The sequence below is a fragment of the Triticum dicoccoides genome, chromosome 4A (genome assembly GCF_002162155.2).
Source record: "Triticum dicoccoides isolate Atlit2015 ecotype Zavitan chromosome 4A, WEW_v2.0, whole genome shotgun sequence".
NCBI lineage: Eukaryota > Viridiplantae > Streptophyta > Magnoliopsida > Poales > Poaceae > Triticum > Triticum dicoccoides.
The window spans coordinates 57,389,627-57,414,655 of record NC_041386.1 but is presented as its reverse complement, the minus strand read 5'-3'; positions in this window follow the sequence as shown (position 1 = coordinate 57,414,655).

Below are 25,029 nucleotides of genomic sequence, written 5' to 3'. Positions count from 1 at the left end.
AAATTAATTTTGCAAAAGATTGTTAATAGGTCTAGAAAGAATTGGTCCAAGAAACTAGATGATGCATTATGGACCTATAGAACTGCATATAAATATCCTATGGGTATGTCTCCGTACAAAATGGTCTGTGGAAAAGCATGTCACTTACCTCTCGAACTACAACACAAGGCTTATTGGGTTATTAAAGAACTTAATTATGATTTTAAACTTGCCGGTGAGAAGAGGTTATTTGATATTAGCTCACTTGATGAATGGAGAACCCAAGCCTACGAAAATGCCAAGTTGTTTAAAGAAAAAGTTAAAAGATGGCATGACAAAAGGATACAAAAGCGTGAGTTTAACGTAGGTGATTATGTATTGCTATACAACTCTCGTTTAAGATTTTTTGCAGGAAAACTTCTCTCTAAATGGGAGGGTCCTTACATTATCGAGGAGGTCTACCGTTCCGGTGCCATAAAAATCAACAACTTTGAAGGCACAAATCTGAAGGTGGTGAACGATCAAAGAATCAAACACTATATCTCAGGTAATCCCATAAATGTTGAAACCAATGTTATTGAAACCGTAACCCCGGAGGAATACATAAAGGACACTTTCCGGAACGTTTCAGACTCCGAAAAGGAATAGGTGTGTGGTACAGTAAGTAAACCGACTCCAAAACAGTTTTAAGGCAATATTTCTCCGTTTTGGAATATTTAGAAAAATAGAAAAATAAGCAGCAGTCCGGAAAGGACACGAGGGCTCCACGAGGGTGGAGGGCATGCCCTACCCCCTGGGAGCGCCCCCCTACCTCGTGGGCACCTCGTGTGCTCTCCGGACTCTATTTTCTTACAGGACACGTATTTTGGTCGATAAAAATTCATTATATAACCTCCCAGGGGTTTTGACTCCCGTATCATGCAAATATCTCTTGTCTTTGTTTTGAGCTGTCCTGTTACAGATAGAGCAACATGTCGTCCTAGAATTCGGAAGGATAAAGCTACGTGGCTGATTACCTTGCAGATCCTAAGGTTTATGGGGATGTGGAGCATTGCGGTTGGACTACGGAAGAAGAAGAGGACTATGAACCCAAGGGAAAGGAGGAGACGAGCTCGGATGAAGATGAAGTCCCACTACCTCAACCTGGGGACATGCATGTGGAGTTAAAAAAGTCAAGCCTCCCGGATAGGGTAAAGAAACCTAAGATCGAGTTTATCCCTTTTCGCCTCTTGTAGGAGAACAAACAGGAACTATGCAAAAAGATACTGAGCTTGGAGTAGGAGATTAAGGACCTAAGGGACCAAAATTCTTTCCTCAAGTGCAAATTAAGGAAGAAGCCAACGCCATCAACAAAATCACCATCGTCTCCGCCAACAAAGAAGAATTGAGTATCTTGTATGGGCACTCCACTTGGCAACTACCAAGCTTGGGGGAGTGCCCCGGTATCGTATAACCATCACTTTTATCTTTACCGTTTTTCTTAGTTCGATCCTTTTGGTAATATCTTTATCTAGTAGAATAAAAGTTCTTAGTATGATCTAGTTGTGAGTTTTGCTTTATTATCCTTCTATGTAATCAAGTCTGTGAGCTATATAATAAAGATTAGTGTTGAGTCAAGGGCTTGATTATTTTGCCATGATCCTAAGTTAATAAAAGAAAGGGACAATTGCATTTTTACCCCTAGTTGGTTCCTACCCACGGGTTTTGCCCTTACTTTTCGAGCTTGCTCAGTTTTGCCCTTACTTTTTCCGTCGAGGTCCCTTGAATGCCCTTTGACCGTTTGACCAAAACTTTGAAAATTCATAACTAATTCATATGAACTCAGAAAAATGCAAATAAGATATCAGAATGTTCAAATAAACATTACCCTTATGTGCATATCATTTGCATTTAGGACAAAAGCACCCTTTAAACTACCTGAGGTGATTAATGTTATTAACATTATTTAAAATAAAAAGGTATAAACAATATTTTTTTTCATGAATAAAAATTACATGCAAATGTAGGTGATGTTTTCTGAACATCCAGATATCCTATTTGCATTTTTATGAGTTTGTATCATCTTGTTAAGAATGTTCTAACGACTTTGAACATTATTTGGAAACTTCATAACAAGTTGATATAAACTCAGAAAAATGCAAATAAGATAACAGGATGTTCAGAAAACATCACCTACATTTGCATGTAATTTTTATTCATGAAAAAATATTGTTTATACCTTTTATTTTTAATAATGTTAATAACATTAATTACCTCACGTAGTTTAAAGGGTGATTTTGTCCTGAATGCAAATGATATGCACATAAATGTAATGTTTATCTGAACATTTTGATATCTTATTTGCATTTTTCTGAGTTCATATGAATTAGTTATGAATTTTCAAAGTTTTGGTCAAACGGTCAAAGGGCATTCGAAGGACCTCGACAGAAAAAGAAAGGGCAAAACTGAGCAAACTCGAAAAGTAAGGGCAAAACCCGTGGGTAGGAACCAACTAGGAGTAAAAATGCAATTGTCTCTAAAAGAAAAGAGAAAGAAATAAAAAGAAACAAAGAGAACATGTGACTCTTATGGAGAGTAATGAGCTCACATAGAAAGAGTATGATGAATAAAAGTTATTGAGGGTTGACAAACATAGTTTTGGTCATCGTTGCAATTAATAGGAAGAAATAAAGAAAGAGAGGTCTTCACATATAAATATACTATCTTGGACACCTTTTATGATTGTGAGCACTCATTAAAATATGACATGCTAAAGAGTTGACATTGGACAAGGAAGACAGAGTAATGGGTTATGTTTTCTTACATCTGAGATAAATTATATTGTCTTGGATCCTCCAACATGTTGAGCTTGACTTTCCCCCTCATGCTAGCCAAATTCATTGCACCAAGTAAAGATACTACTTGTGCTTCCAAACACCCTTAAACCAGTTTTGCCATGAGAGTCCACCATACCTACCTATGGATTGAGTAAGATCCATCAAGTAAGTTGTCATCGGTGCAAGCAATAAAAATTGCTCTCTAAATATGTATGATTGATTGGTGTGGAAGAAATAAGCTTTATACGATTGTGTGATATGGAAGTAATAAAAGCGACATACAGCATAATAAAGGTCCATATCACAAGTGGCAATATAAAGTGACGTTCTTTCACATTAGGATTTTGTGCATCCAACCATAAAAGAGCATGACAACCTCTGCTTCCCACTGCGAAGGGCCTATCTTTTACTTTTATCTCCTACATTGCATAAGAGTCATGGTGATCTTCACCCTTCCTTTTTACATTTTATCCTTTGGCAAGCACAATATGTTGGAAAGATCTTGGTATATATGGCTAATTGGATGTGAGTTTTCATGAACTATTACTGTTGACATTACCCTTGAGGTAAAACGTTGGGAGGCAAAAACTATAAGCCCTATCTTTCTCTGTGTCCGATTAAAACTCCATACCCATAAGTATTGTGTGAGTGTCAGCAATTGTGAAAGACTATATGATAGTTGAGTATGTGGACTTGCTGAAAGGCTCTTATACATTGACACTTTCCTATGTTATGATAAATTGCCATTGCTTCAATGACTGAGATTATAGTTTGTTAGTTTCCAATGAAGTTTACGATTCATACTTGAAATTGTGATTGAATTATTACTCTAGCATAAGATATCATATGACAAGAATTATATAAGTTGCTGCTCTAAGAATGATCATGATGCCCTCATGTCCGTATTTTATTTTTATCGACACCTTCATCTCTAAACATGTGGACATATTTTTCGATTTCGGCTTTTCGCTTGAGGACAAGCGAGGTCTAAGCTTGGGGGAGTTGACACGTCCATTTTGCATCATGCTTTTATATCAATATTTATTGCATTATGGGCAGTTATTACACATTATGTCACAATACTTATACCTATTCTCTCTTATTTTATAAGGTTTACATAAAGAGGGAGAATGCCGGCAGCTGGGATTCTGGGCTGGAAAAGGAGCAAATATTAGAGACCTATTCTGCACAGCTCCAAAAGTCCTGAAACTTCATGGATGATGTTTTCCAAATATATAAAAAACATTGAGCGCATGAACTTCACCAGGGGGGCACACCCTGCCCACAAGGGTGGGGGTGCGCCCTACCCCCCTGGGCGCACCCCCTACCTCGTGGGCCCCCTAGTGGCCCTCCGGTGACCATCTTCTGCTATATGGACTCTTTCGATGGGAAAAAATCATAAGCCATCTTCTCGGATGAAACTCCACTGCCACGAGGCGGAACCTTGGCGGAACCAATCTAGGGTTCTGGCGGGGCTGTTCTGTCGGGGAAACTTCCCTCCCGGAGGGGGGAATCATCGCCATCGTCATCACCAACGCTCCTCTCACCGGGAGAGGGCAATATCCATCAACATCTTGATCAGCACCATCTCATCTCTAAACCCTAGTTCATCTCTTGTATCCAATTCTTGTCTCCAAGTCCGGGATTGGTGCTAGTAGGTTGCTAGTAGTGTTAATTACTCCTTGTAGTTAATGCTAGTTGGTTTAATTGGTGGAAGATCATATGTTCAGATCCTATATGCACATTAATACCCCTCTGATTATGAACATGTTTATGCTTTGTGAGTAGTTACTTTTGTTCCTGAGGACATGGGAGAAGTCTTGCTATTAGTAGTCATGTGAATTCGGTATTCGTTCGATATTTTGATGAGATGTATGTTGTCTCCCCTCTAGTGGTGTCATGTGAACGTCGACTACATGACACTTCACCATTATTTGGGCCTAGAGGAAGGCATTCGGAAGTAATAAGTAGATGATGGGTTGCTAGAGTGACAGAAGCTTAAACCCTAGTTTATGCATTGCTTCATAAAGCGCTGATTTGGATCCATATGTTTCATGCTATGGTTAGGTTTACCTTAATAATTTTGTTGTATTTGCGGATGCTTGCAATAGAGGTTAATCATAAGTGGGATGCTTGTCCAAGTAAGGGAAGCACCCAAGCATCGTTCCACCCACATACCAAATTATCAAAGTACCGAACGTGAATCATATGAACGTGATGAAAACTAGCTTGACGATATTCCCATGTGTCCTCGGGAGCGCTTTACATCATATAAGAGTTTGTCCAGGCTTGTCCTTTGCTACAAAAAGGATTGGGCCATCTCGCTGCACCTTATTTACTTTTGTTACTTGTTGCTCGTTACAAATTATCTTATCACAAAACTATCTGTTACCACTTATTTCAGTACTTGCAGAGAATACCTTGCTGGAAACCGCTTATCATTTCCTTCTGCTCCTCGTTGGGTTCAACACTCTTACTTATCGAAAGGACTATGATAGATCCCCTATACTTGTGGGTCATCACACCTTTACCTAGAAGGCATTCTAAAAATTCGGAGTATTTAGATCTTGATGCTAAATTTGATAAAAGTGGGATTGAAGAGATCAAAAGTCTAGATGTTAATGAACCTACTATTTTGGATTTCAAGGGATTTAATTATGATAATTGCTCTTTGATAGATTGTATTTCCTTGTTGCAATCCGTGCTAAATTCTCCTCATGCTTATAGCCAAAATAAAGCTTTTACCAAACATATCGTTGATGCTTTGATGCAATCTTATGAAGAAAAACTTGAGTTGGAAGTTTCTATCCCTAGAAAACTCTCTGATGAGTGGGAACCTACTATTAAAATTAAAGATCATGAATGCTATGCTTTGTGTGATTTGGGTGCTAGTGTTTCCATGATTCCAAAGACTTTGTGTGATTTGTTAGGTTTCCGCTATTTTGATGATTGCTCTTTAAACTTGCACCTTGCAGATTCCACTATTAAGAAACCTGTGGGAAGAATTAATGATGTTCTTAATGTTGCAAATAGGAATTATGTGCCCACCGATTTTATCATTCTTGATATAGATTGCAATCCTTCATGTCGTATTATTCTTGGTATAGCTTTCCTTAGAACGATTGGTGCAATTATTGATATGAAGGAAGGAAATATTATATTCCAATTTCCGTTAAGGAAAGGCATGGAACACTTTCCTAGAAAGAAAATTAAATTACCTTATTAATCTATTATTAGAGCCACTTATGGATTGCCTACCAAAGATGGCAATACCTAGATCTATCCTTGCTTTTTATGCCTAGCTAGGAGCGTTAAACGCTAGCGCTTGTTGGGAGGCAACCCAATTTTATTTTTATTACTTGCTTTTGCTCCTGTTTAGTAATAAATAATTTATCTAGCCTCTGTTTTGGTTGTGTTTTTTTGTGTTTAATTAGTGTTTGTGCCAAGTAGAACCATTGGGAAGACTTGGGGAAAGTCTTGTTAATCCTGCTGTAAAAAACAGAAACTTTAGCGCTCAGGAGAACTGCTGCCATTTTTATTTGGAAAGATATATGTAGTTAATTATTTTTTCATATGATTAATATATAAATTCCTCACGTCCAGAAATTTATTTTAGAATTTTTGGGGTTCCATATCTTGCGCTAGCTACAGATTACTACAGACTGTTCTGTTTTTGACAGATTCTGTTTTCGTGTGTTGTTTGCTTATTTTGATGAATCTATGGCTAGTAAAATAGTTTATAAAGCATAGAGAAGTTGGAATACAGTAGTTTTAACACCAATATAAATAAATAATGAGTTCATTACAGTACCTTGAAATGGTCTTCTGTTTTCTTTCGCTAACAGAGCTCACGAGATTTTCTACTTTGAGTTTTGTGTTGTGAAGTTTTCAAGTTTTGGGTAAAGATTTGATGGATTATGGAACAAGGAGTGGCAAGAGCCTAAGATTGGATATTCCCATGGCACCCCCAAGATAATCTAAGGACACCTAAAAACCAAACTTGGGGATGCCCCGGAAGGCATCCCCTCTTTCGTCTACTTCTATGGGTAACTTTACTTGGAGCTATATTTTTATTCATCACATGATATGTGTTTTGCTTGGAGCGTATTGTATGATTTGAGTCTTTATTTGTTAGTTTACCACAATCATACTTGTTGTACACACCTTTTGAGAGAGAGACACATGATTTGGAAATTTTTAGAATACTCTATGTGCTTCACTTATTTCTTTTGAGTTATATAGTTTTGCTCTAGTGCTTCACTTATATCTTTTAGAGCACGGTGGTGGATTTGTTTTATAGAAACTATTGATCTCTCATGCTTCACTTATATTATTTTGAGAGTCTTAAATAGCATGGTAATTTACTTAAATAATCCTAATATGCTAGGTATATAATATTAATAATAAAATTCACTTATGAGTGTGTTGAATACTATGAGAAGTTTGATACTTGATAATTGTTTTGAGATATGGAGATGGTGATATTAGAGTCATGCTAGTTCAGTAGTTGTGAATTTGAGAAATACTTGTGTTAAAGTTTGTGATTCCCGTAGCATGCACGTATGGTGAACCATTATGTGATGAAGTCGGAGCATGATTTATTTATTGATTGTCTTCCTTATGAGTGGCGGTCGGGGACGAGCGATGTTCTTTTCCTACCAATATATCCCTCTAGGAGCATGCGCGTAATACTTTTCTTTGGTAACTTGTAGATTTTTGCAATAAGTATATGAGTTCTTTACGACTAATGTTGAGTCCATGGATCATACGCACTCTAACCCTTCCACCATTGCTACCTCTCTAATACCGCGCACCTTTCGCCGGTATCATACACCCACCATATACCTTCCTCAAAACAGCCACCATACCTACCTATCATGGCATTTCCATAGACATTCCGAGATATATTGCCATGCAACTTTCCACCGTTCCGTCTACTATGACACTCTCCATCATTGTCATATTGCTTTGCATGATCATGTAGTTGACATTGTATTTGTGGCAAAGCCACCGTTCATAATTCTTTCATACATGTCACTCATGAGTCATTGCATATCCCGGTACACCACCGGAGGCATTCACATAGAGTCATATTTTGTTCTAAGTATCGAGTTGTAATTATTGAGTTGTAAGAAAATAAAAGTGTGATGATCATCATTATTATAGCATTGTCCCAAGTGAGGAAAGGATGATGGAGACTATGATTCCCCCACAAGTCGGGATGAGACTCCGGACGGAAAAAAAGAAAAGAGGCCATAAAAAAGGAGAAAAGGCCCAAATAAAAAAATGAGAGAAAAAGAGAGAAGGAACAATGCTATTATCCTTTTACCACACTTGTGCTTCAAAGTAGCACCATGATCTTCATGATAGAGAGTCTCCTATGTTATCACTTTCATATACTAGTGGGAATTTTTCATTATAGAACTTGGCTTGCATATTCCAATGATGGGCTTCCTCAAAATGCCTTAGGTCTTCGTGAGCAAGAAAGTTGGATGCACACCCACTTAGTTTCTTTTTGAGCTTTCATATACTTATAGCTCTAGTGCATCCGTTGCATGGCAATCCCTACTCACTCACATTGATATCTATTGATGGGCATCTCCATAGCCCGTTGATACGCCTAGTTGATGTGAGACTATCTTCTCCTTTTTGTCTTCTCCACAACCACCATTCTATTCCACCTAAAGTGCTATGTCCATGACTCATGCTCATGTATTGCGTGAAGATTAAAAAAGTTTAAGAATGTCAAAAGTATGAAACAATTGCTTGGCTTGTAATTGGGGTGGTGCATGGTTTAAATACTTTGTGTGGTGAAGATAGAGCATAACCAGACTATATGATTTTGTAGGGATAACTTTCTTTGGCCATGTTATTTTGAGAAGACATAATTGCTTACTTAGTGTGCTTGAAGTATTATTATTTTTATGTCAATATTGAACTTTTGTCTTGAATCTTTCGGATCTGAATATTCATACCACAATCAAGAAAAATTACATTGAAAATATGCCAAGTAGCATTCCACATCAAAAATTCTGTTTTTATCATTTACCTACTCGAGGACGAGCAGGAATTAAGCTTGGGGATGCTTGATACGTCTCCAACGTATCTATAATTTTTTATTGCTCCATGCTATATTATCCACTGTTTTCGACATTATTGGGCTTTATTATACACGTTTATATTATTTTTGGGACTAACCTATTAACCGGAAGCCCAGCCCAGAATTGCTTTTATTTGCCTATTTTAGGGTTTTGAAGAAAAGGAATATCAAACGGAGTCCAAACGGAATGAAACCATCGGGAACGTGATTTTCTCATCGAACATGATCCAGGGGACTTGGACCCTACGTCAACAACCAACAGGGAGGCCACGAGGTAGGGGGGCGCGCCTACCCCCCAGGCGCGCCCTCCACCCTCGTGGGCCCCCTGTTGCTCCAACGACATACTTCTTCCTCCTATATATACCTATGTACCCCCAAACGATCAGATACGGAGCCAAAACCCTAATTCCACCGCCGTAACTTCCTGTATCCACGAGATCCCATCTTGGGGCCTGTTCCGGAGCTTCATCGGAGGGGGCATCGATCACGGAGGGCTTCTACATCAGCACCATAGCCTCTCCGATGAAGTGTGAGTAGTTTACCTCAGACCTACGGGTCCATAGTTATTAGCTAGATGGCTTCTTCTCTCTTTTTGGATCTCAAGACAAAGTTCTCCCCCTCTCTTGTGGAGATCTATTCGATGTAATCTTGTTTTGTGGTGTGTTTGTTGAGACCGATGAATTGTGGGTTTATGATCAAGTTTATCTATGAACAATATTTGAATCTTCTCTGAATTCTTTCATGTATGATTGGTTATCTTTGCAAGTCTCTTCGAATTATCAATTTGGTTTGGCCTACTAGATTGATCTTTCTTGCAATGGGAGAAGTGCTTAGCTTTGGGTTCAATCTTGCGGTGTCGTTTCCCAGTGATAGTAGGGGCAGCATGGCACATATAGTATTGTTGCCATCGAGGATAACAAGATGGGGTTTTTATCATATTGCATGAATTTATCCCTCTACATTATGTCATCTTGCTTAAGGCGTTACTCTGTTCTTATGAACTTAATACTCTAGATGCATGCTGGATACCGGTCGATGTGTGGAGTAATAGTAGTAGATGCAGACAGGAGTCGGTCTACTTGTCTTGGACGTGATGCCTATATACATGATCATACCTAGATATTCTCATAACTAGGCTCAATTCTGTCAATTGCTCAACAGTAATTTGTTCACCCACCATAAAATACCTATGCTCTTGAGAGAAGCCACTAGTGAAACCTATGGCCCCCGGGTCTATCTTCATCATATTAATCTTCCAATACTTAGTTATTTTCATTGCTTTTATTTTACTTTGCATCTTTATCATAAAAATACCAAAAATATTATCTTATCATATCTATCAGATCTCACTCTCGTAAGTGACCGTGTAGGGATTGACAAACCCTTATCGCGTTGGTTGCGAGGATTTATTTGTTTTGTGCAGGTGTGAGGGACTCGCGTGTAGCCTCCTACTGGATCGATACCTTGGTTCTCAAAAACGGAGGGAAATACTTACGCTACTTTGCTGCATCACCCTTTCCTCTTCAAGGGAAAACCAACGCATGTGCTCAAGAGGTAGCAGGAAGGTAGGAGGGGGTAGCACCCCCCTTTCCTTTATCTTAGGTGGAGGGAATGCAGGAGGGGCTAGCCTTTCCCATTTTCCATCCATAGGGCTAGCGGCCTAGAGGTGGGGTCCGCCAGCTGATACGTCTCCAACGTATCTATAATTTTTGATTGCTCCATGCTATATTATCTATTGTTTTGGACATTATTGGACTTTATTATCCACTTTTATACTATTTTTGGGACTAACCTATTAACCAGAGGCCCAGCCCAGAATTGTTGTTTTTTGCTTATTTTAGGGTTTCACAGAAAAGGGGTATCAAACGGAGTCCAAACGGAATGAAACCTTCGGGAACGTGATTTTCTCACCGAACATTGTAGCGACCAGACCTCAAACAGTCTAATCTCTATGCATTAGTGTCATCCCTGGATCAGTAATGGTGACACGCACAGTACTTGAAGGATTTATAACAGAGTAGAAATCACACACTTATTACATCGAGTGTCTCAAAAGAGAACTTATTGCAAATAATATGGCTTAAGGCCATCTAATAACGATAACAACGGAAGGCTTGGAAGATAAGCGACTCCATCAACTCCAACGGCATCACTGAGTATAGAACCACGACCTAAAGCTCTTTACTCGTCGTCTGAAAATTTTGCAACATGAACGTTTCAGCCCGAAAATGGGTCAGCACATGGGATATGCTGGCAATGTAACACATAGAGAGTAATGAACAGAAATACGCTATATTACATGCATATATGGCTGGTGGAAAGCTCTATGGTTACAGTTTTGCGTAAAGCCACTTTTTCCCCACTGCAAAGGAATACATTTTATTTAACTATCATGGTGGTTGTTAAACATTGAGAGTGTTGACACCCTCTCAATCCCAATTAAGCATCATCATTAAAACCCAACAAAATTAATTAAAGTAACATGGTGAGATTCACATGATAATCCAAGTACTAGATACTCAAGACTGTCCATAACCGGGGACACGGCTAACCATGATTAGTTTATACACTCTGCAGAGGTTTCCGCACTTTTCCCCACAAGGCTCGATCTCCTCCATTGGGATTCTCGCACTACATGGTGTTTGAGAAACGGATGACCGAGACATAGTCTTTCAAAAGTGCTAGCACCTTACGACCGGGTAGAGCGTTACACCTACTTTCCCCTACATATGCTAGTCTACCACTGTAAGAGTTCGCACAACTTAATCAACTATGCTAGAGCCCATAGTAGCTTGTGGCTGCACACGGAAGTTTCTAGTATGAATAATCTCATGATCCCTTTGAGCCTGGGTGGCGGTCCATAAAGAAAAACAGGCAATCGCTGGAATACCCAGGTGCCTCAATCCACCCAGATGTGTATTAAAGTTGCCACCTTAAATAAACCATTAATTAACAATCTCACATCTGTCATGGATACACTCACCCAATCCACGTCTACTAGCATAGCGTGGCAATATAAGCAAACGTAGAAATAACTCCACAGGGTTTGATAATAAAACATGTAATAGGTACTACCTCATCTACTTCCCAAAACCCACAATTTAATTAGATCCTAATCATGCAATGTTTGGGTATTGATCTAATACAACAAAACTGGGTAGTAAGAGGTATGATCAAAGTGTTACTTGCCTTGCTGATGATCCGTGAAACCTAGAGATTCGAAGTAGCAACCGGCGCACTCCAGGTACTCTATCGCAAACAAACAAGCATACAATAAGAACTCATCTAATGCACATGTAAAACTCAAATAAGTAAACTAACCAGAAAGTTCAACTTAAGTTTGCAAAAAGAAACAAAATCAAATGAAGCAACGAAAGTCAAACGGCAAAAGAAACAAGCTTCGTTTACTAATCTGGATCTAAGTAAAATTTTACAGAAGCAAAAAACTTTTTTGAGTTGGTTAAACGGAAAGAGGGTTTCGAGATGAAACTCTAGGCGCTTGAATCGCCTGATTCCGATAAATGAGCGAAAAGTTATACTAAAACGAAAATCGGATCAGAAATCGCGATTGAAAATAATCACAGAAAATCCGAGAAAAAGAAAAATGGACAAACAGGCTAACGAACGAACGTCCGCTGTCTGCGGGTAAACGACAAAAACCGTTCATTAAAACGAACGTACGGACGGACGTCCGCTAAATAACTATACCAAAAAAACCGATCTAAAAAAATAAACCGGGTTCCTAAAAAAATAAACCAACGGTTTTCTCTCGAAAACCGCGGCGGCGATGGGGTCTACCTCTGGCGGGTCAACGGCAGCAGCGGCGGGTCAACGGGCGTCGGCGGGGAGGGCAGCGGGCGGCGGCGGTGGCGGCTGGCTAGGGCGTCGGCGGGGCTAGGGTTTGGGGTGGGCTCGGGCGCTATATAAAGGGGGCAGGCCAGGGGAGTCCTGGCCGAATACGGCCCGAGGTCGGTTCGCGTTTTTTTAAAACATTACACGCAGAAAAACAAATAAAAGAAATAATAAACAGACTCCGAAAATCCAGAAATAAATTTTCCCCGACTTCTAAAATCAAGACGGACAAGGTGAACATTTATTTGGGTCCTAAATGCAATTTTGAAAAACGCGCATTTTCCCTAAATTCAAATAAAACAACGGAAAAACTCCAAAATAAAATCTTATTTGATTTTTTTATTAAATCCTCAATATTTCTTTATTTTGGGAAAGTCATTTTATTCCCTCTCACTTATTTTTATAATTGAAATAATTGAAGATAAAATAAATAAAATCAAATGATCGTATTTTCAAAATTTGAGAAAACTCAAATATGAAAATAACGAAATCCCCAACTCTCTCCGTGGGTCCTTGAGTTGCGTAGAATTTCTGGATCGGGCCAAAAGCAATAAAATATGATATGCAATGATGATCTAGTGTATAACATTCCAAATTGAAAATTTGGGATGTTACAAACCTACCCCCTTAAGATGAATCTCGCCCTCGAGATTCGGGTTGGCTAGAAAATAGGTGAGGGTGGTCCTTCAGCAAATCTTCCTCTCACTCCCAGGTGGCTTCATTCTCGGTGTGGTGGCTCCACTGAACTTTACAAAACTTGATAACTTTGCTGTGGGTTACTCGGCTGGCATAATCGAGAATCTTAACTGGTTTCTCCTCATAGGTCAAATCACCTTCCAACTGAATTTCTTCCAATGGCATTATATCTCTCAGCGGTATATCAGCCATCTCTGAGTGGCACTTCTTCAACTGGGAAATGTGGAACACGTCGTGAACTCCTGACAATCCTTCGGGCAACTCTAATTTGTAAGGAACTTCTCCCATACGCTCCAAAACTTTGTATGGTCCCACAAAACGTGGCGCTAACTTTCCTTTAACTCCAAAGCGCTTAACTTCTCAAAGCGGGGATACACGAAGATAAACTCTGTCTTCGACTTTGTAAACCGTCTCCTTGCGTTTAGAATCTGCATAGCTCTTTTGCCTGGACTGGGCTACCTTGAGCCTATCGCGAATCAACTTCACCTTCTGTTCTGACTCCTTAATCAAATCCGGTCCAAACAACTGGCGGTCTCCAACGTCATCCCACGACAATGGTGTTCTGCACCTTGTTCCGTACAAAGCTTCAAAAGGGGTCATCTTCAAACTGGATTGATAACTGTTGTTGTAAGAGAACTCTGCATACGGCAAATTGTCGTCCCAACTAGATCCATAATCTAGCGCACAAGCTCTCAGCATATCCTCCAAAAACTGATTTACTCTCTCGGTCTGTCCATCTGTTTGCGGATGAAAAGCTGTACTGAACTCTAGCCTGGTACCCAAAGTTTCATGCAACTGATTCCAGAACTTTGAGGTAAACTGGGTTCCTCTATCTGATACAATGCTCCTCGGAACTCCATGCAGACATACGATCCTGGTCATGTATATCTTAGCCAACTTGGCACTGCTGTAAGTAGTCTTCACTGGAATGAAATGAGCTACCTTCGTTAAACGATCGACTACAAACCATATTGAGTCATAGCCTGAACGGGTCCTAGGTAATCCCGTGATAAAGTCCATGCCTAGCTTATCTCACTTCCATTAGGGTATTGGCAATGGCTATAGCAATCCTGCTGGCTTATGATGCTTTGCCTTTACTCTCTGACATACATCACAAACTGCTACATACTCCGCAATATCCTTCTTCATTCTGGTCCACCAGAAAGTATCCTTCAAATCCAAATACATCTTGGTATTTCCTGGGTGAATCGAGTATGGTGAATCATGGGCCTCTTGCAGAATCAACTTCCTGATCTCCGGATCATTAGGCACATAAACACGGTCCTCGAACCATAAGGTATCGTGCTCATCCTCATGAAATCCTTTAGCTTTTCGCTTGCTCATTTTCTCTTTAATAGAAGCAATCTCCTTGTCAGTCTTCTGAGCTTCTCTGATTTTATCCATCAAAGTAGACTGAACCTCCAATGCTGCTACATAGCCTCTCGGAGCTATCTCCAAACATAGCTCACGAAGATCCTCGGCTAACTCCTTTGGTAACTCTCCGGTCATTAGTGTGTTGACATGGCTCTTGCGTCTCAACGCATCAGCTACTACGTTAGCCTTTCCGGGGTGATAATGCAATCTCATGTCATAATCCTTGATGAGCTCCAACCATCTTCTTTGCCTGAGATTCAACTCCTTCTGCGTGAAGATGTACTTCAAGCTCTTGTGATCCGTGTACACCTCACAATGGTTTCCAATGAGAAAATGTCTCCACGTCTTTAAGACGTGCACTACGGCTGCTAACTCCAAGTCGTGTGTAGCATAATTCAACTCATGGGGCTTAAGCTGTCGTGAGGCATACGAAACAACTCTTCCCTCCTGCATAAGCACTGCTCCAAGTCCTCGACGTGAAGCATCGCAATACACCTCATAATCCTTGCGCTGATCTGGCAGAATCAACACTGGTGAGGTAACCAAACGTTTCTTCAACACCTAGAAACTGGCCTCACATTCCTCAGTCCATTTGAACTTGGTATCCTTCTTCAACAACTCCATTATAGGTTTTGCAATCTTCGAGAAATTTTCAATGAATCTCCGGTAGTATCCTGCAAGTCCAAGAAAACTCCGGATCTCTCCAACTGTTGTTGGGGCTTCCCGATTAGTCATAGTGATAACCTTGGTGGGATCTACTTCTACTCCTTCTCCGGATATAACATGTCCGAGGAATCCAACTTCCTTCAACCAAAACTCACATTTGCTGAACTTGGCGTATAACTGATGTTCTCTGAGCTTACCAAGTACCAAACGCAAATGTTCTTTATGTTCTTCTTCATTCTTCGAGTAAACCAGAATATCATCAATGAACACTACGACGAACTTATCCAAAAACTCCATAAACACCTTGTTCATCATGTTCATAAAATAGGCAGGTGCGTTAGTTAGACCAAATGGCATAACGGTATGCTCATACAGCCCATACCTTGTGGTAAAAGTTGTCTTAGGTATGTCCTGCTCTTGAATCTTCAACTGGTGGTATCCTGATCGCAAATCGATCTTGGAAAATACCTTAGCTCCTTGCAATTGGTCGAACAAATCATTGATCATCGGTAGTGGGTACTTATTCTTGATCGTCACCTCATTCAATCCTCGATAATCAACAACCATCCTTAACGATCCATCCTTATTTTCCACTAGAAGTACTGGTGATCCCCAAGGTGATGAACTTGGGCGAATATATCCCTTATCCAGTAACTCCTTAATCTGCTTCTTAATCTCCTCCAAATCCTTTGCAGGCATTCTATACGGTCTCTTAGATATTGGTCATGTGCCTGGCAAAAGCTCAATCAAAAATTCAATGTCTCTATCCGGTGGCATGCCTGGCAACTCTTCTGGGAATACATTCGGAAAATCCTTTACCACCGGTACTTCCTCCTGTACAACTCCTATTAAGGAATTTACTTGTGTCCTCTTCATCTTATGCCGTGACACATACTTGATCCTTCTCCCTTCTGGGGTGGTAAGCAAAATCGACTTACTGGCGCAATCGATGTTTCCTCCATACATCGACAGCCAATCCATACCCAGAATTACATCCAAACCTTGTGATTCCAAAATTATTAAATCCGAGGGAAACACATGCCTACCTATACTCAATGGCACTTGAAAACATCCTTTACTGGCCATATACTCCGCTCCTGGTGAGCTTACTAACATGGGTGTTCTAAGAACCTTGGTGGGCAGTTTATACTTATCCACGAATTCCCTTGATATGTATCAATGCGATGCACCAGTATCAAGAAGAACGATTGCAGTAAAAGACTTAACCAAAAACTTACCGATTACTGCATCTGGCTGGGCTTCAACCTCCTCCACGTTAACGTGATTCACCTGTCCCCTATTGAAAGGGTTCGGCTTCTTCCCAGAGCTTCCATTGCCATTTCCATTCTGGGCTTCAGGACATTCATTGGCATAATGTCCGGTCTTCTGACACTTAAAGCAAGTGACTTGGCTCAGGTCTCTCTTGGCTGGGTTGACGGGTAGGTACGGTCCTGGCTGTTGCTTCCCCCATTACCATTACCATTCTTGGGGACATTATGATTATGCAAACTTCCTCCTCCATGGGTATGCTGAAAATGTGCTCCCGTTTTCGGGGTAAAACATGGCTTCTGCTGAGCTCCTGAATTGTACTTCCCTTGTCCATACTTCCTCTTGCGGTTCTCAATTTGCTGCTGCTTCCCTTCAATCATAAGAGCACGATCTATCAACTCATGGTAGTTGTTGAAGGTTGCTGCCATCAACTGCATGCTCAACTCATCATTCAGTCCTTCCAGAAATTTCTCCTGCTTAGCTGCATCCGTAGCAACGTCATCCGGGGCATAACATGCTAACTTACTAAAGTCATCCACATATTGGCCAACTGTCCGTCCTCCTTGGCGCAAGTTGCGAAACTCACGCTTCTTCATGGCCATCGCTCCTGCTGAAACATGGGCAGTACGGAAAGCCTACTGAAATTGGTCCCATATCACCATGGCTATAGGGTAGGTGACAGTGTAATTCTCCCACCATGATGCTACTGGTCCATCGAACTGATGTGCGGCAAACTGCACCTTCTTAGCATCAGTACATCCTGTAGTGGTTAACTCCCTTCCAATCTTGCGGAGCCAATCATCTGCTGCTATTGGCTCGGTGCTACTAGAGAACACCGACAGATTCAGTCTAAGGAAACGGGTTAAGTGATCAACAGGTGGAGGTGGTGGTGGGTTGTTGTTGTTGTTGTTCCCTTGATTCTGATTCTGGACTAGCAACTGCGTCAATGCATTCTGCTGCTGGATCAACTGGATGAGCTCCGGTGGGAAAGCAAATCCATTGTCATGTCTCGGAGGCATCTGATGGGTTTAGAGGGGAGAGATTAGAATAGAATGAGGTCTAATGAGAAAGCACTACCCATATGGACATGAGACAAACACAAACAAAATCACTTCATTCAATCCAAATAAGGGCATACAATCGGTCTAGAACTATTGCGAAAGTGCTCGGACTACTCTATTTACATGGTGGAATACTACTACTGATGTGGTGGTCTACTAGAAATATTCCTTGGTTGCAAACTCCATGATTCTGCTCTAGCTTCGTCTTCAAAGTCATCTTCGCTCAGGTCAGAGTCGGTGTCGTCGATGATGATGTAGTCTTTCGGGTGAATCTCCTTGGGTTCTTCATCTTCTCTACTGGTGTAGGGTCTCCCATGAATATTCCGATCTTCTTAATCAGGTCGTCATTCTTCTCCACTAGTATGGCGATTTTCTCCTCATAATATACATGTGTAGGCTTGAGTTCTTCCTCCAGCTCTATGATTCTTGTCATCGCCTTCTTCAGATCTATCATGCCTGTGCACATCTGGTTCTCCTGACGTCGAATGTGCTGGTTTAACTCCTGAATAAAAGTTGCGATTGATCTATCCTTCTTGGTGTTGATCGTCTCCCAATGCTCATCTCGGCGCCCACAGATCTGGTAGATAGTATCCTTGAGATCATTGAGGTAAACTTCTCCAATACGTCCCATGGTGATGTGGGCTGTCATGCTCTTTCCTAGACTCCAGGTTGGTGCATCAAAGGAAAACTCTATGGGTTCAGTGACTGGCGCGAATGTCCTTCCTGGAACTTGAACTTGAATCATCCAGCGCTCCTCCTCGGGTAAAGTGGCGTTGTAGGTCCCGGTGAAGCTTGGTACTCCGATGTTCAGGTACTTAGTGACTTCCTTCAGGGGGCGTCCAAAGGGTGTATGTTCATCCGGTAGCGTGAACTTGTTCCTTGCATCCGCCATCCTAAAAGAGTAGAAAAGATGAGAAGTCAGAAATGAGAAGAGAGTAGTGATCTAGGTCCTTTAGTTTAGTGGTCGTGTCCTACAGTCAACGTGTGCTCTGATACCATCTTCTAGCGACCAGACCTCAAATAGTCTGATCTCTGTGCATCAATGTCATCCCTGGATCAGTAATGCTGACATGCACAGTACTTGAAGGATTTATAACAGACTAGCAATCACACACTTATTACATTGAGTGTCACAAAAGAGAACTTATTACAAATAATATGGCTTAAGGTCATCTAATAACGATAACAGCGGAAGGCTTGGAAGATAAGCGAGTCCATCAACTCCAACGGCATCACTGAGTATAGAACCACGACCTAAAGCTCTTTACTCGTTGTCTGAAAAGTCTGCAACATGAACGTTGCAGCCCGAAAATGGGTCAGCACATGGAATATGCTGGCAATGTAACACATAGAGAGTAATGAACAGAAATAGGCTATACTACATGCATATATGGCTGGTGGAAAGCTCTATGGTTACAGTTTTGCGTAAAGCCACTTTTTCCCTACTACAAAGGAATACATTTTATTTAACTATCATGGTGGTTGTTAAACATTGAAAGTGTAGACACCCTCTCAATCCCAATTAAGCGTCATCATTAAAACCCAACAAAATTAATTAAAGTAACATGATGAGATTCACATGATAATCCAAGTACTAGATACTCAAGATTGTCCATAACCGGGGACACGGCTAACCATGATTAGTTTATACACTCTGCAGAGGTTTGCGCACTTTTCCCCACAAGACTCGATCTCCTCCATTGGGATTCTCGCACTACATGGTGTTGGAGAAACGGATGATCGAGACATAGTCTTTTAGAAGCGCTAGCACCTTACGACCGGGTAGAGCGTTACACCTACTTTCCCCTACATCTGCTAGTCTACCACTGTAAGAGTTTTCACAACTTAATCAACTATGCTAGAGCCCATAGTAGCTTGTGGCTGCACACGGAAGTTTCTAGTATGAATAATCTCATGATCCCTTTGAGCCTGGGTGGCGGTCCATAAAGAAAAACAGGCAATCGCTGGAATACCCAGGTGCCTCAATCCACCCAGATGTGTATTAAAGTTGCCACCTTAAATAACCATTAATTAACAATCTCACATCTGTCATGGATACACTCACCCAATCCACGTCTACTAGCATAGCATGGCAATATAAGCAAACGTAGAAATAACTCCCAAGGGTTTGATAATAAAACAGGTAATAGGTACTACCTCATCTACTTCCCAAAACCCACAATTTAATTAGATCCTAATCATGCAATGTTTGGGGATTGATCTAATGCAACAAAACTGGGTAGTAAGAGGCATGATCAAAGTGTTACTTGCCTTGCTGATGATCTGTGAAACCTAGAGATTCGAACTAGCAAGCGGCGCACTCCGGATACTCTATCACAAACAAACAAGCATACAATAAGCACTCATCTAATGCACAGGTAAAACTCAAATAAGAAAACTAACGAGAAAGTTCAACTTAAGAACTCCGGTTTGCAAAAAGAAACAAAATCAAACGAAGCAACGAAAGTCAAACAGCGAAAGAAACAAGCTTCGTTTACTAATCTGGAATTAAGTAAAATTTTACAGAAGCAAAAACTTGTTTGAGTTGGTTAAACGGAAAGAGGGTATCAAGACGAAACTCCAGGCGGTTGAATCGCCTGATTCCGATAAACGAGCGAAAAGTTATACTAAAACGAAAATCGGATCAGAAATCGCGATTGAAAATAATCGCGGAATATTTGAGAAAAAGAAAAACAAACGAACAGGCTAACGAACGAACATTCGCTGTCTGCGGCTAAACGACGAAAACCGTTCGTTAAAACGAACGTACGGACGAACGTCCGCTAAATAACTAAACCAAAAAACCGATCTAAAAAATAAACCGGGTTCCTAAAAAAATAAACCGACGGTTTTCTCTCGAAAACCGCGACGGCGACGGGGTCTACCTCTGGCGGGTCAATGGCGGCGGCGGCGGGTCAACGGGCGGCGGCGGGGAGGGCAGCGGGCGGCGGCGGCAACCGGCGACGGCGACAGCACGGATCGCGGGCGGCGGCGGGGCTAGGGTTTGGGGTGGGCTGGGGTGGGCTCGGGCGCGATATAAAGGGGGCAGGCCAGGGGAGTCCTGGCCGAATACGGCCCGAGGTAGGTTCGCGTTTTTTTATATAAAAAAACAATATGCGCAGAAAAACAAATAAAAGAAATACTAAATGGACTCCAAAAATCCCGAAATAAATTTTCCCCGACTTCTAAAATCAAGCCGGACAAGGTGAACATTTATTTGGGGCCTAAATATAATTTTGAAAAACGCGCATTTTTTCTAAATTCAAATAAAACAGCGGAAAACTCCAAAATAAAATCATATTTTATTTTTTTATTAAATCCTCAATATTTCTTTATTTTGGGAAAGTCATTTTATTCCCTCTCACTTATTTTTATAATTGAAACAATTGAATATAAAATAAATAAAATCAAATGATCCTATTTTCAAAATTTGAGAAAACTCAAATATAAAAATAACGAAATCCCCAACTCTCTCCGTGGGTCCTTGAGTTGCATAGTATTTCTAGATCAGGCCAAAAGCAATAAAATATGATATGCAATGATGATCTAGTGTATAACATTCCAAATTGAAAATTTGGAATGTTACAAACATGATCCAGGAGACTTGGACCCTACGTCAAGAAATAAAGGAGGAGGCCACGAGGTAGGGGGCGCGCCTACCCCTCCCCCCCCCAGGCACGCCCTCCACCCTCGTGGGCCCCCTATTGCTCCACCGACGTACTTCTTCCTCCTATATATACCTACATACCCCAAACGATCAGATACGGAGCCAAAACCCTAATTCCACTGCCGTAACTTTCTGTATCTACGAGATCCCATCTTGGGGCCTGTTCCGGAGCTCCGCCGGAGGGGGCATCCATCACGGAGGGCTTCTACATCAACACCATAGCCTCTCCGATGAAGTGTGAGTAGTTTACCTCAGACCTTCGGGTCCATTGTTATTAGCTAGATGGCTTGTTCTCTCTTTTTGGATCTCAATACAAAGTTCTCCCCCTCTCTTGTGGAGATCTATTCGATGTAATCTTCTTTTTGTGGTGTGTTTGTTGAGATCGATGAATTGTGGGTTTATGATCAAGACTATCTATGAACAATATTTGAATCTTCTCTGAATTCTTTTATGTATGATTGGTTATCTTTGCAAGTCTCTTCGAATTATCAGTTTGGTTTGGCCTACTAGATTGATCTTTCTTGCAATGGGAGAAGTGCTTAGCTTTGGGTTTAGTCTTGCGGTGTCCTTTCCTAGTGACAATAGGGGCAGCAAGGCTCGTATTGTATTCTTGCCATTGAGGATAACAAGATGGGGTTTTTATCATATTGCATGAATTTATCCCTCTACATCATGTCATCTTGCTTAAGGCGTTACTCTATTTTCTTGAACTTAATACTCTGGATGCATGCTGGATAGCGGTCGATGAGTGGAGTAATAGTAGTAGATGCAGGCAGGAGTCGGTCTACTTGTCTCGGACGTGATGCCTATATACATGGTCATACCTAGATATTCTCATAACTATGCTCAATTCTGTCAATTGCTCAAGAGTAATTCATTCACCCACCGTAAAATACTTATGCTCTCGAGAGAAGCCGCTAGTGAAACCTATGGCCCCCGGGTCTATCTTCATCGTATTAATCCTCCAATACTTAGTTATTTCATTTGCTTTTATTTTACTTTGCATCTTTATCACAAAAATACCAAAAATATTATCTTATCATATCTATCAGACCTCACTCTCGTAAGTGATCATGAAGGGATTGAAAACCCCTTATTGCGTTGGTTGCGAGGAGTTATTTGTTTTGTGCAGGTACTAGGGACTTCGTGCGTGACCTCTTACTGGATTGATACCTTGGTTCTCAAAAACTGAGGGAAATACTTACGCTAATTTGCTGCATCATCCTTTCCTCTTCAAGGAAATCCAACGCAATGCTCAAGAGGTAGCAAGAAGAATTTCTGGTGCCGTTGCCGGGGATGTTTGTGCAAGTCACGATTCGACTCCTGACAACGAGCCATTTCTGGCGCCGTTGCCGGGGAGTCTACGCAAAATTCAACATACCAAGTACCCATCACAATCCTTATCTACCGCATTACATTATTTACCGTTTGCCTCTCGTTTTCCACCCCCCCCACTTCACCCTTGCCGTTTTATTCGCCCTCTCTCTCTATCCTCCCTCTCTTTTCTGTTCATCTCTTTTCCGTTTGCTTGTCACTATGGCTAGTCCTTTATCTTCTCCATTGTCTCCTGAGAATGAAGTTCTAAATTTTAAACAAAGGGAGGGAGAAAATCTAAAATACACTTGGTATAGAATTTGCAATGCTCAAAATAGATCTACCAGGAAGCAATCTACTTCTGTTCTTCTTCGCAATTTTTGTGTAGGTGTTACTCCTTGGTACAGATATATCCTTGATACCATTACCGGAGGGAACTTTTTGGGTAGCCATACTTTTGATTCTTATAATGCTATGTTAGATTTGTTTGGCTCACCACCTCTTTTGGTTAATGGAACTATGTTAACTTTGGAGCATGTAATGCAAAGACTTGAAATTATTGAAAATAAAGTTGCTACTGTAGGGTTAAATGAAAATTTGGATAAAAGGATCCACAACCGAATCACTCAATATGGTTCTAAAGTAGGAGTCACTTTGAAAAATATTAAAGAGAAGGAACCTATAGTTAATGAGAAAATAAATCAAGATTCCATTAGAATCGATAAACTTGAGGGTATTATTACCAACTTGGGAACCGCCTTTTCTTCCGTAAAGAATACTCCAAGTCCTCGTACTAAAATTTCCAAGCTTATGTATGTTCCTAAAAATAAGGGTGAATCCTCTAGTAAGGAAACCGCGGATCTCAAATCTATAAGTATTCATCCTAATCTTTTTGCTATCATTAAGGAACCATTTGTTACAAATGAATTTTTCGATCTTGTGCCTAAAAGTTTGATAATCAATAAAAATAAAGAAATTCCTAAGGATGGTAGATGCCTCATTGAAGAATTGCCTACCAAAGATGGCAATACCTAGATCTATCCTTGCTTTTTATGCCTAGCTAGGGGCGTTAAATGATAGCGCTCGTTGGGAGGCAAGCCAATTTTATTTTTATTTCTTGCTTTTTGCTCCTGTTTAGTTATAAATAATTTACCTAGACTCTTTTTTGGTTCTGTTTTTTTGTGTTTAATTAGTGTTTGTCCCAAGTAGAACCGTTGGGAAGACTTGGGGAAAGTCTTGATATCTTGCTGTAAAAACAGAAACTTTAGCGCTCGCGAGAACTGCTTCCATTTTTATTTGGAAAGTGATATTTAGTTAATTCGTTTTGAAAATGATTAATAGATAAATTCTTCACGTCCAGAAATTTATTTTAAAATTTTTGGGGTTCCAGATCTTGTTCTAGCTACAGATTACTACAGACTGTTCTGTTTTTGACAGATTCTGTTTTTCGTGTGTTGTTTGCTTATTTTGATGAATCTATGGCTAGTAAAATAGTTTATAAACCATAGATAAGTTGGAATACATTAGGTTTAACACCAATATAAATAAATAATGAGTTCATTACAGTACCTTGAAGTGGTCTTTTGTTTTCTTTCGCTAACGGAGCTCACGAGATTTTCTACTTTAAGTTTTGTGTTGTGAAGTTTTCATGTTTTGGGTAAAGATTTGATGGATTATGGAACACGGAGTTGCAAGAGCCTAAGCTTGGGGATGCCTATGGCACCCCCAAGATAATATAAGGACACCTAAAAGCCAAAGCTTGGGGATGCCCCGGAAGGCATCCCCTGTTTCATCTACTTCTATCGATAACTTTACTTGGAGCTATATTTTTATTCACCACATGATATGTGTTTTGCTTGGAGCATCTTGTATGATTTGAGTCTTTGATTTTTAGTTTACCACAATCATCCTTTATGTACACACCTTTTGAGAGAGCCATACATAATTTGGAATTTGTTAGAATACTCTATGTGCTTCGCTTATATCATTTGAGTTATATAATTTTGCTCTAGTACTTCACTTATATCTTTTAGAGCACGGTGGTGGAATTGTTTTATTGAAACTATTGATATCTCATGCTTCACTTAGATTATTTTGAGAATCTTAAATAGCATGGTAATTTGCTTAAATAATCCTAATATGCTTGGTATTCAAGAATAGTAAAAACTTTCTTATGAGTGTGTTGAATGCTATGAGAAGTTTGATGCTTGATAATTGTTTTGAGATATGAAGATG